Consider the following 14,822-nt stretch of genomic DNA (forward strand, 5'->3'; position numbering starts at 1 on the left):
TATATTGGAGTAAACTTTTTGCATAGCTTTTAAAGTAGGTTAATATTACATATATGCAAAACAGAAAAAGAGACCCAGGTGTACAGAACAGACTTGTGGACTCTGGGAGGAGGCGAGGGTGGGATGTTTCAAGAGAACAGCATCGAAACATGTATATTATCTAGGGTGAAACAGATCACCAGCCCAGGTTGGGTGCATGAGACAAGTGCTCGGGCCTGGTGCACTGGGAAGACCCAGAGGGATCGAGTGGAGAGGGAGATGGGAGGGAGGACCGGGATGGGGAATACATGTAACTCCATGGCTAATTCATTTCAATGTGTGACAAAAACCACTGCAATGTTGTAAAGTAATTAGCCTCCAACTAATAAAAATAAATGAAAAAAAATAATAAAGTAGGTTAATATTAATCTAAATTGGATTATTTTAATTTAAAGTGTTAATTTTAGTACCCAGACCAATACTGAGAAAATAACTAAAAATATATAAGTAAACAAAAAACAAGGGAATGAAGATAGCTCACTAGATAATATCCATTTACCACAAAATAAAGCATTAGGGAGAAATAGAGGAACAAAAAACTAAGACATAGAAAACAGATAGCAAAATGGGAAATGTAAATTCCACCTTATTAGTAATTACACGTACACAGATTAAACACTGCAATCAAAAGGCAAATATTAGAAAAACAAGTTCTGATGATTCAGTATTATGCTGCCTATGAAAGACCCACTTTAAATTCAAAGACATAAATGAAACTATATATACAATTCCATTTACAATAGCATCAGAAAGAATAAAATGCTTAGGAATAAATTAAACAAGAAGTGCAAGATTTGTATAATGAAAACTAGAAAATACTGTTGAAATTAATTTTAAAATGCCTACATTAATGTAAAGACATTCCATATTGGATTGCAAGATTTAATTTAATTTTTTAAAAAGCAATAGTCTTGAAACTGATCTACAAATCCAAGATAATCCTATCAAAATCTCCCTACCTTTTGTCAATCAATATTGACAAACTGATCATAAAATTTGTATGACAATAAAGGGGATCCAAAATGGCCAAAACAATCTTGATAAAAAATAACAAAGCTTGAAGACTCACACCTTCCAATTTCAACACTTCCTACAAAGCTACAGTTGTCAAAACAGTGTGGTACTGGTATAAGAATAGATATATTGTTCAATGGAATAGAATTAAGATGTCAAAAATAAACAGCCATCATCAACTGTTGTCAAGACAATTGAATGGGCAGTAACAATCTTTTCAACAAATGGCATTAATATCCACACACAAAACAATGAATTTGGACATAACATGATAAACAAAATTAACCCTAAATTGACCCAAGGCCTAAATACAAAGGCTAAAACTATGCAATTTTTTTGAGGAAACAGGTATAAAATATCAGGATCTCAGATTAGACAATGGTGTCTTAGATATTACACTTCAAGCACAGAAAAAAAATTAAAAATTTTGTGCATCAAAGAACACCACTAAGAAAGTGAAGAGATAATCTTCCAAATAGAAGATAATATTTGAAAGTCATATATCTAATAAGGGACTTAAATACAGAATATGTGACAAAGTCTTTTTACTCAACAACAAAAAGACAAATAACCAATTTTAACCAATTTCTTTTTAATGGACAAAGGATTCAAGTAGACAATTCTCAATATATATATATATATATATATATATATATATATATATAGAGAGAGAGAGAGAGAGAGAGAGAGGGAGCCAATAAGAGCGTGAACAGATGCTCAACATCATTGGTCACTAGGAAGAGGCAAATCGAAACCACAATGAGAGAGCACTTCACACCCACTAGGAAGGTTGTAATTTTAAAAACCTGGAGCCTTCACACACTGCTGTGAGAATTTAAAACGGTGTGGCCATTTTGGAAAACAGTCTGGCAATTCCTCAAAAAGTTAACATAGACTTACAATATGACCCAGAAATTCCATTTAAGATACTTGGGAGAATTGAAAAACCTATGTTAATACAAAATCTTGCACACAAATATTCATGGCAGCATTATTCACAATAGCCAAAAAAGTGAAAACAACCCAAATGTCCATCAACAGGTGAATGGATAAACAAAATGTGATAGACCCATACAAGGAAATATTATTCAGTTGTAAAAAAGAATGAAGTTCTGATGCATGCCAACAGGATAGATGAAGCTTGAAAGCATCATGGCAAGTGAAAGAAGCCAGTCACCAAAGACCACACATGCTGGATGATTCCATTTGTACTAAGTGTCCAGAACAGACAACACATAGAGACAGAAAGTAAATCAGTGATTATAAGGGGTTGGAGAGAGGTGATGTGTGGAATGTCTTTAAGGAGTAATGAAAACATTCCAAGATGAGATAAAGTGATGGTTGTATACAACACTGTGAATATACTAAAACTTACTGAATTGTATTCTTTAAAATGGTAGATTTGACTACATTATCTTTATCTCAATAAAGCTATTATTTAAACAAATAGTAAAACAGAAACAGAGGAAAATTCCTTCACTTGATAAAATCGTACCTATCTGCATTCTATAATGGAGCTTTCCAGGTGGCCCAGTGGTAAAGAACCCAGTTGCCAGTGCGGGAGATGCAGGAAATGTGGGTTTGATCTTGAGTTGGAAAGATCTCCTGGAGGAGGAAATGACAACACATTCCAGTATTATTTTTTTTTTTTTAGGTACACTTTTATTTATTTATTTTTACTTTTTATTTATTTTTTGCTTTTGAAATTATAAAAGTATGACAATACATTTACAGGAGACTTGGAAAATACAGAGCAAGGTTACATATAATTCCACTATATGTTGTAATTATCTTTAAGTAGATAAATTAAGATTTTCAGTTGGAGTTTCAATATCAAATTCTCAAAAATTAATAGAATGATTATACAGAGAAGTAGAAGGATATAGTAGACCTAAAAAGTACTAGGGCCCAATTCAACATAATTAAGATTTATACAACTTTTATACAACAGTAGGATATACATTCTATTCAAGTTCCCATAGACTATAAACTATTAACAGGAGACACTGGAACATATACAGGGACATAAAACAAGGTGCAAAAAATTAATGGTCTAAAAGTACTGAAATCATACAGAGTCTGTTTTCTTATCACTGTCACTCACTCACTTCAGTCGCTCAGTCGTGTCCGACTCTTTGCGACCTCATGAACCACAGCACGCCAGGCCTCCCTGTCCATCACTAACTCCCAGAGTCTACCCAAACCCATGTCCATTGAGTTGGTGATGCCATCCAACCATCTTATCCTCTGTTGTCCCCTTTTCCTCCTGCCTTAAATCTTTCCCAGCATCAGGATCTTTTCAAATGAGTCAGCTCTTCGCATCAGGTGGCCAAAGTATTGGAGTTTCAACTTCAGCATCAGTCCTTTCAGTGAACACGCAGGACTGATCTCCTTTAGGATGGACTGGTTGGATCTCTTTGCAGTCCAAGGGACTCTCAAGAGTCTTCTCCAACACCACAGTTCAAAAGCATCAGTTCTTCGGCACTCAGCTTTCTTTATGGTCCAACTCTCACATCCATGACTACATGACTCTGCTTTTTAATATGCTGTCTAGGTTGGTCACAACTTTCCGCTCAAGGAGTAAGCATCTTTTAATTTCATGGCTGCAGTCACCATCTTCAGTGATTTTGGAGCCCAGAAAAATAAAGTCAGCCACTCTGTCCACTGTTTCCCCATCTATTTGCCATGAGGTGATGGGACCAGATGCCATGATCTTGGTTTTCTGAATGTTGAGCTTTAAACCAACTTTTTCACTCTCCTCTTTCACTTTCATCTAGAAGCTCTTTAGTTCTTCTTCACTTTCTGCCATAAGGGTGGTATCATCTACATATCTGAGGTTATTGATATTTCTCCCACCAATCTTGATTCCAGCTTGTGCTTCCTCCAGCCCAGCGTTTCTCATGATGTTCTCTGCGTGTAAATTAAATAAGCAGGGTGACAATATATAGCCTTGACGTATTCCTTTCCCGATTTGGAACCAGTCTGTTATTTCATGTCCAGTTCTAACTGTGGCTTCCTGACCTGCATACAGGTTTCTCATGAGGCAGATTGGGTGGTCTAGTATTCCCATCTCTTTCAGAATTTTCCACAGTTTCTTGTGATCCACACAGTCAAAGGCTTTATCACTGTGGAAGTATGTTAAATATCCATATCAAGAGATATTTGAAAATAACCCACATATTTTCAAGTGCAATGTGACATTGACCAAGAGAGATCTTCAACTTAACCATTGAAAGCCTCAAAAGAGTTAGACTGAAAAAGCACAGAGGGTGATTGCAGAGAAGAAAGCATCTAAATGAGAAATTAATATCAAACATATTTTTTTCAAACATATTTTTTAATCCCAGGTATTTGGAAATTAAATGTCCACTTTTGAATGATGGCCCACTCCAGTATTCTTGTCTGGAAAATCCCATGGACAGAGGAGCCTGGCAGGCTACATACAGTCCATGGGGTCACAAAGAATCACACACAACTTAGCAACTGAGCACACACACATTCTATAATGTTTAAAGTAAACATTGTATGTGTGATGATAAGATTGTTACAATGTTATAATGACAGTCAAATATAAAATAAATATGCTTGCTATATCTATTCTGGTGGCCCGGACATTAAAAATCCTCCTGCAATGCAGGAGACTTGGGTTTGATCCCTGGGTCGGAAGACCCCCTGGAGTAGGGCATGGCCACTCCCTCTAGTATTCTTGCCTGGAGAATCCCATGGACAGAGGAGCCTGGTGGGCTACAGTCCACAGGGTCTCAAAGAGTCGGACATAACTGAGCGACTAAGTACAGCATATCCATTCAGGCAGCAGTGTGCTAGAGACCCTAGCTAGGAAAATAAAACAAGAAAAATCAGATAAGGAGCAAGAGGGAAGGAAAGAGGAAAGAAGGAAGGAAGAATTGTTGGTGGATGGTATGACTGTTTACACAGGAAATCCAAAATAACCTACAAAAATTGGAACTAGAAAGACAGCACAAGTTTCTGGATTCAAAATTCAATAGTGTGCCTGTATGTCTGCAACAGTCATCTAGAAAATGTACTGGAAGGAAAGTTTCCAGCCATAAAGGTAAGAAAAACTACAAGTTACTTGAGAATAAATCTAACAAAAGATGAGAGAGACCTTTAAGGACAAAATTATAAAAAGTTACTGAAGGACATAAGAGAAGACCTGAAAAAAATGGAGAAATATAACATGTTCATGCATGGGAAGATTCAGTATTGTACAGATGTCAGCTCTCCCCAAAATTAATCTATAAATTCATTGCAATTCCAAACCAAATCCCAGGGGAGCTTTTCTCAGAGCTTGACAAACTGATCCTAACATTAATCTGAAATGGTTAAGGGCAAAGAAGAGCCAGGATGAAGAACGTGGGATGGAACTTTCCCAGGTAGATATGAGGACTAACTATTAATATAAAGCATGTGAAGTGGAAATAACGGGAGAGACATGCAGAATAGACAACCTACAAGGGGAGCAGACCAGAGCTCTGAAGCAGTGCCCTGTATTTATGAGGACTTAGTCTATGTCAGAGGTGGCTTTATACATGTATACATCATTGAGGAAAGGAGGATTATTACACAGATGGCATCAGACAATCGGTGCCTTTACACGGAACTTTTTAATTGGATCCTTATCCTACACCACATTAAAAATGAAGCCTGAATGGATCAAAAACAAAACTCTAAGCTAGTATGAGGAAGTACAGTTGAGCATCTTCAGGATATGGAGCCAGGAAAAGATTTCCTAAACCAATAGCAGAAGATAGAGATTATAATGAAAAAATTAAATTTGACTCCACCACTCAAATTTCCATATGCTAAAATCACACAAAACAAAAGTTGAAACCCAGCAACACATTTGGAGAAGATGGTAGCGAAAGGATGGAAATGGTATTCAAAATACATAACATTCTTAAAATTCAAAAAGCAAAAGGCAGACAATCTCCTTTTTTAAAAACTGAATACAAGTGCTCGGGCCTGGTGCACTGGGAAGACCCAGAGGGATCGGGTGGAGAGGGAGGTGGGAGGGGGAACCGGGATGGGGAATACATGTAAATCCATGGCTAATTCATTTCAATGTATGACAAAAACTACTGTAATGATGTAAAGTAATTAGCCTCCAACTAATAAAAATAAATGGAAAAAAAAAACCTGAATACAAGAAAATGTTAAAGAAACACAAATAGAAAATATAGAAGAAAACTCAAAGGGCTGAAAAATATATGCTAAATAGGCAACTTCACTACTAACCTGAGAAATAGAATTTTAAAAGTAAAATTGAATTCAATGCATACAAATTATACTGCCCCCACCCGATCGCCCCCAAAAATTTAATCCTGTCCCCATCCAAGCAGGATCTCTCATGCACTTGGGACTGTGCCTGGGAAAATAACCCTGGAAAACATTGCTGTTTTATCTAACAAAGTCAAACATCCACATTTTCTATGATCCAGCACTTCTGCTGGATCTAGAAATCCATACACAGTGTTGACTGCAACTGAAGAGAAAAGGAAACAGCAGTGCTTTTCAATGGGGGAGCATCTTCATATGTCACATGGTATATACACGGGATGGAGAATTACCAGGAAAGAACTAGGCCTGTGAGTTTCAGCATAGATAGAGCACATGGTATTGGGTGAAAATACCAAACTGCAGAAGGTTAAACACAACATAGCAGTCATGCAGTGAGCTTAAACACACAAAAGCCGCTACCTATTGCTTTATCGACAGACACGTATAGAAAATGTGCATGTAAAATCATGAACAGCAAGGACTGTAAAACAGGTTCTGATCATGACTTCCTCTGGAACGAGGAAGAACTGGGACTAGGAGGGGACAAAGGGACCTCAGCTTTATTCGTCTTCTTTAAATTCTCTTCTTTTACAAACAGATGTGAATCACGTAGGGCAAGGTTAACATTCACGAATTCAGAGATGTGGGTAGAAGGGAGTCCTTCCCTTCCTCCCTTCCATCTTTTCTTTCTAATAAGTACTAATAAATACTACTGGCCTCTCCATCCTCCAGATAGGAGAGGAGAATGAAAACCTAAAAGTAAGCTATTTTTTCTGAACTCCTTCTCTTACATCTCCTAATATTTTGAAATAAGGATAAGGAGGCTCCAGAAAACCTTCCATGAAGAGGTGATACTTTAACGGGGTTTTGATGGGTGAGTGGGAGTTCCGCTCTGTGGACCAGGAAGAAAGATGGACAGTGGACCTGCAGGCAGAGAGGACAGTGTATGCAAAAGCTCAGAAACTAAATGGCCTACAAGTTCAGGACTGATCAGCAAAACAGGCAAGGAGGTGGAGGTGAGAAGCAAGAATAGTCTCCAGGGCCAGATCCAGGAGGGACTGGTGAGCCAGATTCAGGGGCACAGATCTGACCTCATGGACACCAGAGACTCAGGATAAAAGCATCCTACAAGGCAGGACACTTTGGTCTCCGCCCACCACTCACCAAGACAGAACCAATTCCACACTGCTTGCAGTGGGTTAAGCCGAGTATGCCATTCCAGGGGAGGGATCCTCTCTCTTCCTAAAGTGCCAGCTTGAGAAACCATATCAGTGGGGGTTACGACAGCCCACTTGGCATTGAGCGGCCACAGAGAGAGGCCAGCAGCTAGCAGGAGCCGCCCAGGCTCACCAGCTACCCAGTGCCTGAAGACCACAGTGGCCCAGAGGGATTTCAACTCCTCTACCAAAAAGGAGAAAGTCCCTAGTGCCACGGAAAACTGAGCAAAGGTGCAACCCTCCACCAGGAAGAGTGCGGGGGAGGGACCCAGTCTTCTCGGGTTGACTGTCCGGCTAGCCCAGAGTCCGTCACCTGGGTCACTTCGGGTCATTCTGCAGACCACGCTACAAGCAGCAAAGGGACGTGGCCTGGATTTTTATTTTGTTTCTTTGTTTTCTGGCCACACTGCGTGACTTGTGGGATCTTAGTTCCCTGACCAGGGATCGAACCTGTGTTCCCTGCAGTGGAAGCATAGAGTCTTAACCCCTGGGAAGTCCAGGGAAGTCCCCAGGCTTGTGTTTTTAAAGCCTGGCATAATAAAAGATGCCCTGGGGGCAGGGAGTGGGGCCCAGTGATGACTCTCACTCTTGCCTTCATGGGCCCCTTCCTCCGTAAAGAATGTTAAAAACTCTGTTTTACCACCGTGTTATAAAACCAAATATGTTACTATCATATATTAAAACATTTTCTTTGATCTAAAAGTTAATTTTTTTTCCCTCTGATTTTGAAAGAAATTAAGGGATCTTCACGGACCCCCCAGAAGTATTGTGAATCAGTCCTAGGCACTGTGCCTAATAGGAAAGTCAGCCCTGGGCAGGAGACACAGGGAGGCCGCAGGAGGCATCATAACAGTCACTGGGGTCGGTACCGCCCCGGGGATGGGAAGTCTGGGCCAGGTGAGCAGGGCGTTGGGGAGCCAGGACCAGAGCGAACACAGACAGTCCTCATGGAAGAGGAAGGACGCAGGGGAGGGGAGGGAGGGGAGGGAGGAGCAGAGGCCAGGGAATCAGAGAAGGGCCTCTGCCTCTGCACCTCGTGCAGTGTGAATGAAGACAGAGAGAAGGAAGCTCACTGCAGCCGTTTGCAGCCTAAATGGAGCTGCTTTCTCACCCCACCAGTGGGACTGCCCCACTTGGGAGCCAGGCATCCATAACACTTAGCAGTTAGAAACTTGCTCTCTTCTGAGCTCCTAGCTGCTAATGAGTTCCCGGGAGAGCCCTCCACACCAGAGCAGCGACCCGGGCATTCCGGAACTCCAGAGCCAGGCGCAGGGCAGGGAGCTGGCCCCCAAAAGGGATGTAAGGATCCTTACAGCTTCATTCATCAGTGGGCAGGCTGCCCGGCTGGCATGGATGTCCTATGCCCAGCCCGCGCCTCAACAAGAGCGGGGACAGGGCCCGGCCGGCTGCCGTCCGCATGCTGCTTCTCCACTGAGCTGAGCCAGCAGTGGAGAGAGAGGAATGAATCCCAATTAGGGGCTGCCTCAAGCTGTGGCAGGATGTCAGCGGGTCTCCCTAGCTACCTCTGCAAGACACACACACATTGCTTTCTCTCTGTTCTTTCTTAGAAAGCTGGATCAGCATTCACTGGCTCAACTTCTTGTCCAGACCCCTGGACTCAGCTCCCTACACAGCAGAGAGAACACAGGGATATGCGCCTTATCTACGAAGTAGTTTAATACTCTCCTCAAACTGGTGTGACTTCCTTGCATCTACCTTGCGGTCCCCCCAGTAGAGGCACTTTGTCAAGGGGGCATTTGGGTACCCACCTACTGATCACAGCCCAAATCTTAAAGCAACCCCAGCTGCTCTCAAACTTTAGCGTGCATCAGACCCACCTGGCGGGCCTGTGAAAGCAGAGTGTGGGCCCCCGCCCTCCGGGTCTGTGATCCAACAGGTCTGGGGGTGGAGCCTGAGAACCTGCATTCCTAGTCCCTAGATGCTGCGGCTATCCTGGGCCTTCACTTTGAGAACCACTGCCCCTCCCTTCTTCCAGCCTTCTCCTATTTACCTTTGGTCTTCTTGATTGTCCTCCAAGTCCTTTACTTTCTTTCTCCTAATTCTTCTACCTGGAATTTTGATCTGGTCTTCCCACCCAAGGCCTTGGTTCCTCTGGGCTCCAGTAAATCCATGCCGCCCGCAGCCCCTTAACTGACTCTCCTTCATCCAGCCCTGCTCCAGGAGGATGGCCCTGCCTCTGGTTCTCATGAGTCCTTTTGCTTTTTAGAAACTCCTTTAGAGTTTCCCTGGTGGTCCAGTGGTTAGCAGTTTGCCTTGTGATGCAGGGGACAGTGGTCTGAACCCCGGCCTGGGAAGATCTCACCTGCCTCAGAGCAACTAAGCCTGTGTGCCACAAGTACTGAAGCCCACGTGCCTGGAGCCCAAGCTCCATGACAAGAGCAGCCACAGAAGTGAAAAGCCCCTGCTCTTCGCAACCGGAGAAAGCCCGTGGAAAGCAGTGAAGACCCAGCACAGCCAAAAATAAATACGTGAATAACATACTTTAAAACCCTTTCTATGCCTCATTTTCAATACTCAAAGGGGCCCTCTGTCCATATTAGGTGCTCATCACACGACCAAACACAACCAAGGGCGCCTCTACGCCCAGCCAGGGGACACCTGTGTTGGCCTCGCTGTAGCCTCACAACAAGCCCTCTTTTATGTATCAGGAAACTGAAATGCACATCACTTAATGACTAGCCCAAAATGCTGGTTACATAACAGAGATGAGGGTCCAGCCAGGTCTTCTTAAGTCTGATTCCCTGCTTTTCCCACTTCCAGGAAGCTTCTGTATCTGTTGGGAATGCTTTTGGCTGCAAGTAAGAGAATCTCCAGCTAACAGTGGCTGAAACCCATGAAGGTGTATTTTTTCCCTGCATTCTCACGTAGCTGCTCAGAACTCCAGAGGTGAGGCAAGGTAGGACTGGGTTAGGGGTACACTGACAATCAAAGTGCAGGAACTGCTGTGGTTCTTCAGCCTCGCTCTTGGGGTCACAAGATGGCAGGCCTCATTCAGGAGTAAGACGCCCCAGGACCGTATTAAAGGAGGCACACGGGAGCAGGCAAGAGGCGGAGACCTTTTCTGGCGTGTTCCTCTCTCGTCAAGGAGGAAGCTCTCTCCCCTTCAGACCTCCTTTTCCATCTCATTAGCCAGAACTAGACAGGCAGGGAAGCTCTGCTGTTAAATAAGAAGGCAGTGATCGCTCTGGGGTAGGCAACCACGACGACATGCCACAGCACCCTTCAGAGATAAATGCCCACTGGACTCTGGGAGTATCTGAATGGCCAACACATCCACATCCACTGGGCTGTGAGACCACTGATCCACATCCTATTCCCCTTCCACTCTCAACGTCTGACACAGTAAATCTCTTTGCTTAACACACACTCTTCTCTCCAAAGTGCCTGCTACGCATCACACTCTGCAGCAGGCGTTGAGCCAGCATGGCCTGCTGAAAAGAGAGAGAGGTTTGGAGACAGAGCAGACTGTCTTCGAATCCTCTCGTTTCCAAGCTGTGTGACCCAGGGCGAGTCTCTTCTTCTCTCTGGGCCCCACTTGTGTTTTTACAGAGTGGCCGTGAAGACCTGATAAGATACCATGTAAAAAGCGCAGGACACGTGGCCATTCAACGGATGAGAATTGATGATAATGGCCGGAAGATGGCACCAAGAGGGCACGCAGGATGGGGTGGCGAGTGGAAGCTTTCGTCAGTGGCTTCCCCACGTGGCACCACAGCAAACGGACCGGATCTCACTGTTGGAGGGGAAAGGACCAAAGGAGTCATCATCACTCAGAGCTTCAGTTCCTTCCGAAGGCCGTCATTGTAGGATGGGGACTCCCCTGGTGGTCCAGAGAGTAAGACTTTGAGCTTCCAATGCAGGGGGTACAAGCTCAGTCCCTGGTGAGGGAACTAATATCCCACATGCTATGCAGCGGAGCCAAAAAAATTTTTTTTAATTAAGAAAAATATAAAGAATGATAACACTGTCTGCCATTTATTGAACGATTACTTTGTGGCTGGCACTGTGCCAGAGCTTTATAATATTAATTCATTACTCCTCATGGAAATCCTAGGAGATGGGTGCTACTATTAACTCCATTTTTCAGTTGAGGAAACTGAGGCACAGGGAGGTTACAAACCTAGACCCCAGCGGCCCCTGCCTCTGGTGCCTGAGCCCTCACCTCTATGGCACACGGCCTCCCTAGGATGGACTAGAAGCATCTTTCCTACTCATGGTCTCCATATGGCAGATGTCATGAGCTCACCTGGGGAATATCCAGATGAAATTGAGTTTGGAAATAGTCCCACTAAGAGGAGCAGCCAGAAAAACATAGTCACAGCCCCATGCCCGGGGCAGCCTTTCCGATGAGGGAGATGCTCCACTCTACCTCGGGGGCTGCGGGCAGAAGGGCATGGGCTCCAGGGATGCCAGCGGTACCCCAGCTCTTGGCTGTATTTCTTCTTTATTGTTGCTGGCATCCTGCATCCCCAGGCCATGCTGCGAGGCTGGGCACCAGCACACAGAGATGTACCAGACTCGTCCTCAGTCTGAAGCGCTCAAGGTCTAGGAGAGGATGCAGGAAGAGCCAACAAAGACAGATGTTTGCAAGGCTGGCTGCAGCAGCCCAGAGGGGAACCTCCTACCTAGCCTTGGGCAGGGGGTGGTCAGGGAGAGCTTCCAGAAGATGCTCAATGCTGGCAGAACAGAAACCAGTTAGGAAAAGCCTTCCGGAGAAATAATAAAACAGCAGCGAACACTGTGGCAGGGGCTTTTCTAAACATCATCCCAGTTAATTCCCCGAGATTCACAAGCGACTCGATGAGGTAGTTACCCCAGTCATTTCCACTGAACAGTGAAGAATCTGGGGCAGAGGAAGGCTGAGGAACTTGGCCATGATCATAGAGACAGTAGCGGTGTGGCCAGGATCTGGTTCCAGTTTCTGGATTCACTGCCTCCACACATGCTAGAATGGTCTCTGTGACAGGCAGCATGTGCAAAGGCCAGGCGCCAACAACAGGGCCCGCCCAGGGACAGCCAGGCAATGGTGGTGAGGCTGCAGTCAGCAGAGTGAGTCTTGTTCATGCAGGTGTGAGAGCGTGGTCAGCTCTCTGCTTGACATCCGGGCTCACAGACCTCACCCCCAAAGACCTGAACGGGATTCCAACCCCAGCCTTGCCCCTAGCCCCAGCCTCTCCTAAAACTTCCCCTGGCTAATTGGGAGACTACCCAACCCACCTGGCAGGACTCCCCACCTGGAATCACCACTCACCAACAATCGCCCCTCACTCACCACTCTGACCCCTGACTGGTCTGTTATCCACAACACATTTGCCCAACTATGTATGCCCTTTATGGGATTTTTTTAAATGTATGCCCTCAAGTCACATCTGGCTGATTTGCTAAGTGCTGGACAAAAATCCAAACTGGTTCAGCAGATAAATTAAGGGACATTTGTTCCTCTTGCAGGAGGATTAACCACAAAATTCTCCAAACAGAAACTCCTTTTCAGTGCCAGTGCAATACAGAAACAGTCTATTTTAAAATCAACCCACAAATGTTGGTTCTATTGATTTTGCTGATTTGTTTTTATATATAGTCTCATTCTGCCAAAAAAAAAAAAAAAGTCTGGAGGCAATTTTCTCAATACCTGTAACCAGAAACGAAACATAGATGTGGAGTCTGGATAAAGGAAAAGCAAGAGTAAATGAGGAGGGCTGCTAAGTTATAAAATGCCATGTCCTTTACAATCTGCTCGAGTTGGATCACTTTCTGAGTTCGAGCTTCCTAGTAGCCAAAGCAAGAAGGGCAAATATATTCAGTAACCAGATTCCCAGAGTTTGTGCAGGTAAAACAAAACAGTTGCTCAAGGAAGGAGGAAGAGGAAGAAAGAGGAGTGGGGGGAGAGGAAGAAGAATGAGGAGGAGGAGGAAGATGAGTTTCTGGTCCTGGGATGTGTCAATCACACATCAGATTTGGCCAAGGTTTGGGGGGAATGCAGAAGAGAGCCCTCAACCCAACCAGATCTGATCTGTGCATAGCCCCCAAAGCCCTTACTGGATAAAGACCATCCAAATATCAGGTTCTGATGCTGCCTGAAAAGACTGGTCCAGGCTGGCCCTGCACCAGGTCACCCTTCCTGAGTGGGCAGAATCAGTAGGGGGTGAGTGGATGCTTGTCTTTCAGAGCCCAGCCCGTGAACATCTCTTTCCCCTTGAGTTTCAATCCAGTCACACGTGAGTCAGACTGAGTTCATGTTCAGTCACTGAGTCATGCCTGACTCTCTGCAACCCCGTTGACTGCAGCATGCCAGTCTTTCGCATCCTTCACTATATTTCCTGGTGTTTGCTCACACTCATGTCCATTGAGTCGGTGATGCCATCCACCTCACCCTCTGCCACCCCCTTCTCCTCTGCCCTCTGTCTTTCCCAGCATCTGGGTCTTAGGGTTGAGCAAATTCCAGCTTTGCTGTGTCTCCACCAACAGCCAGTGTTCCTCCAGTTACCCACCCCTGTCAGCAGGGCTGCTTATCTCTGAGCTTTTGGATGGACAACGGTCCCCAAGGCCCAGCAGGGTACCTCCCTGACCAGTGAGGTACCTTCCTCTGGCCTCCTGGAAGTTCTTACTCTTAAAATAAGAAGGAGGTGGCTATCCTATTTCGAAGCCCTTCTAGACGCCAGGCATTGTGCACAACACTCAAGGTCTGTCTTGCCTAATTCTTCCTCTATGAGGTCAGCATCTACAGCCCCAACAACTTCTTGGAGCCCAGACTCTTCCAGAAGTTGCTGAGTACTCAAACTCAACGTTTTTGAGATGAGCCTCACCGCAGTCTCCTCCATCCTCTCCTCCCACCCTCTGGCTGTGTTTCCTGTCTCAGGGACGGGCAACACCACCCAACTGCTCAGTTCACGATCTCCCTACCCCAAGCTCATGAACAAATCCATCACCAAGTGCTCTGAATTTACCTCCTAACCAGCTCTTGAAGCCCTCACATCTCTCTACTCCATCCGTCCCATTGGCTTCTTCCTCCGGTGTGGACCACGCCAAGAAATTCCGTCTCAGCTCCTCACATCAGCTCTGGTTCTTCCAGCTTTCCTTCACCCTGCACAGAACAATCCTGCCAAGACACAAATCACATCAGATCATGTCAGTCCCATTTAAAATCCCTCACTGGCTTCCCATTGCTCTTAAAACGCAGCCTACAGTCCTCAGGGTCGAGAACAGAGCTTGCCCCTCGCCGCCTCCCAGCAGCCC

Source organism: Odocoileus virginianus, chromosome 30, assembly GCF_023699985.2.
Source record: "Odocoileus virginianus isolate 20LAN1187 ecotype Illinois chromosome 30, Ovbor_1.2, whole genome shotgun sequence".
NCBI lineage: Eukaryota > Metazoa > Chordata > Mammalia > Artiodactyla > Cervidae > Odocoileus > Odocoileus virginianus.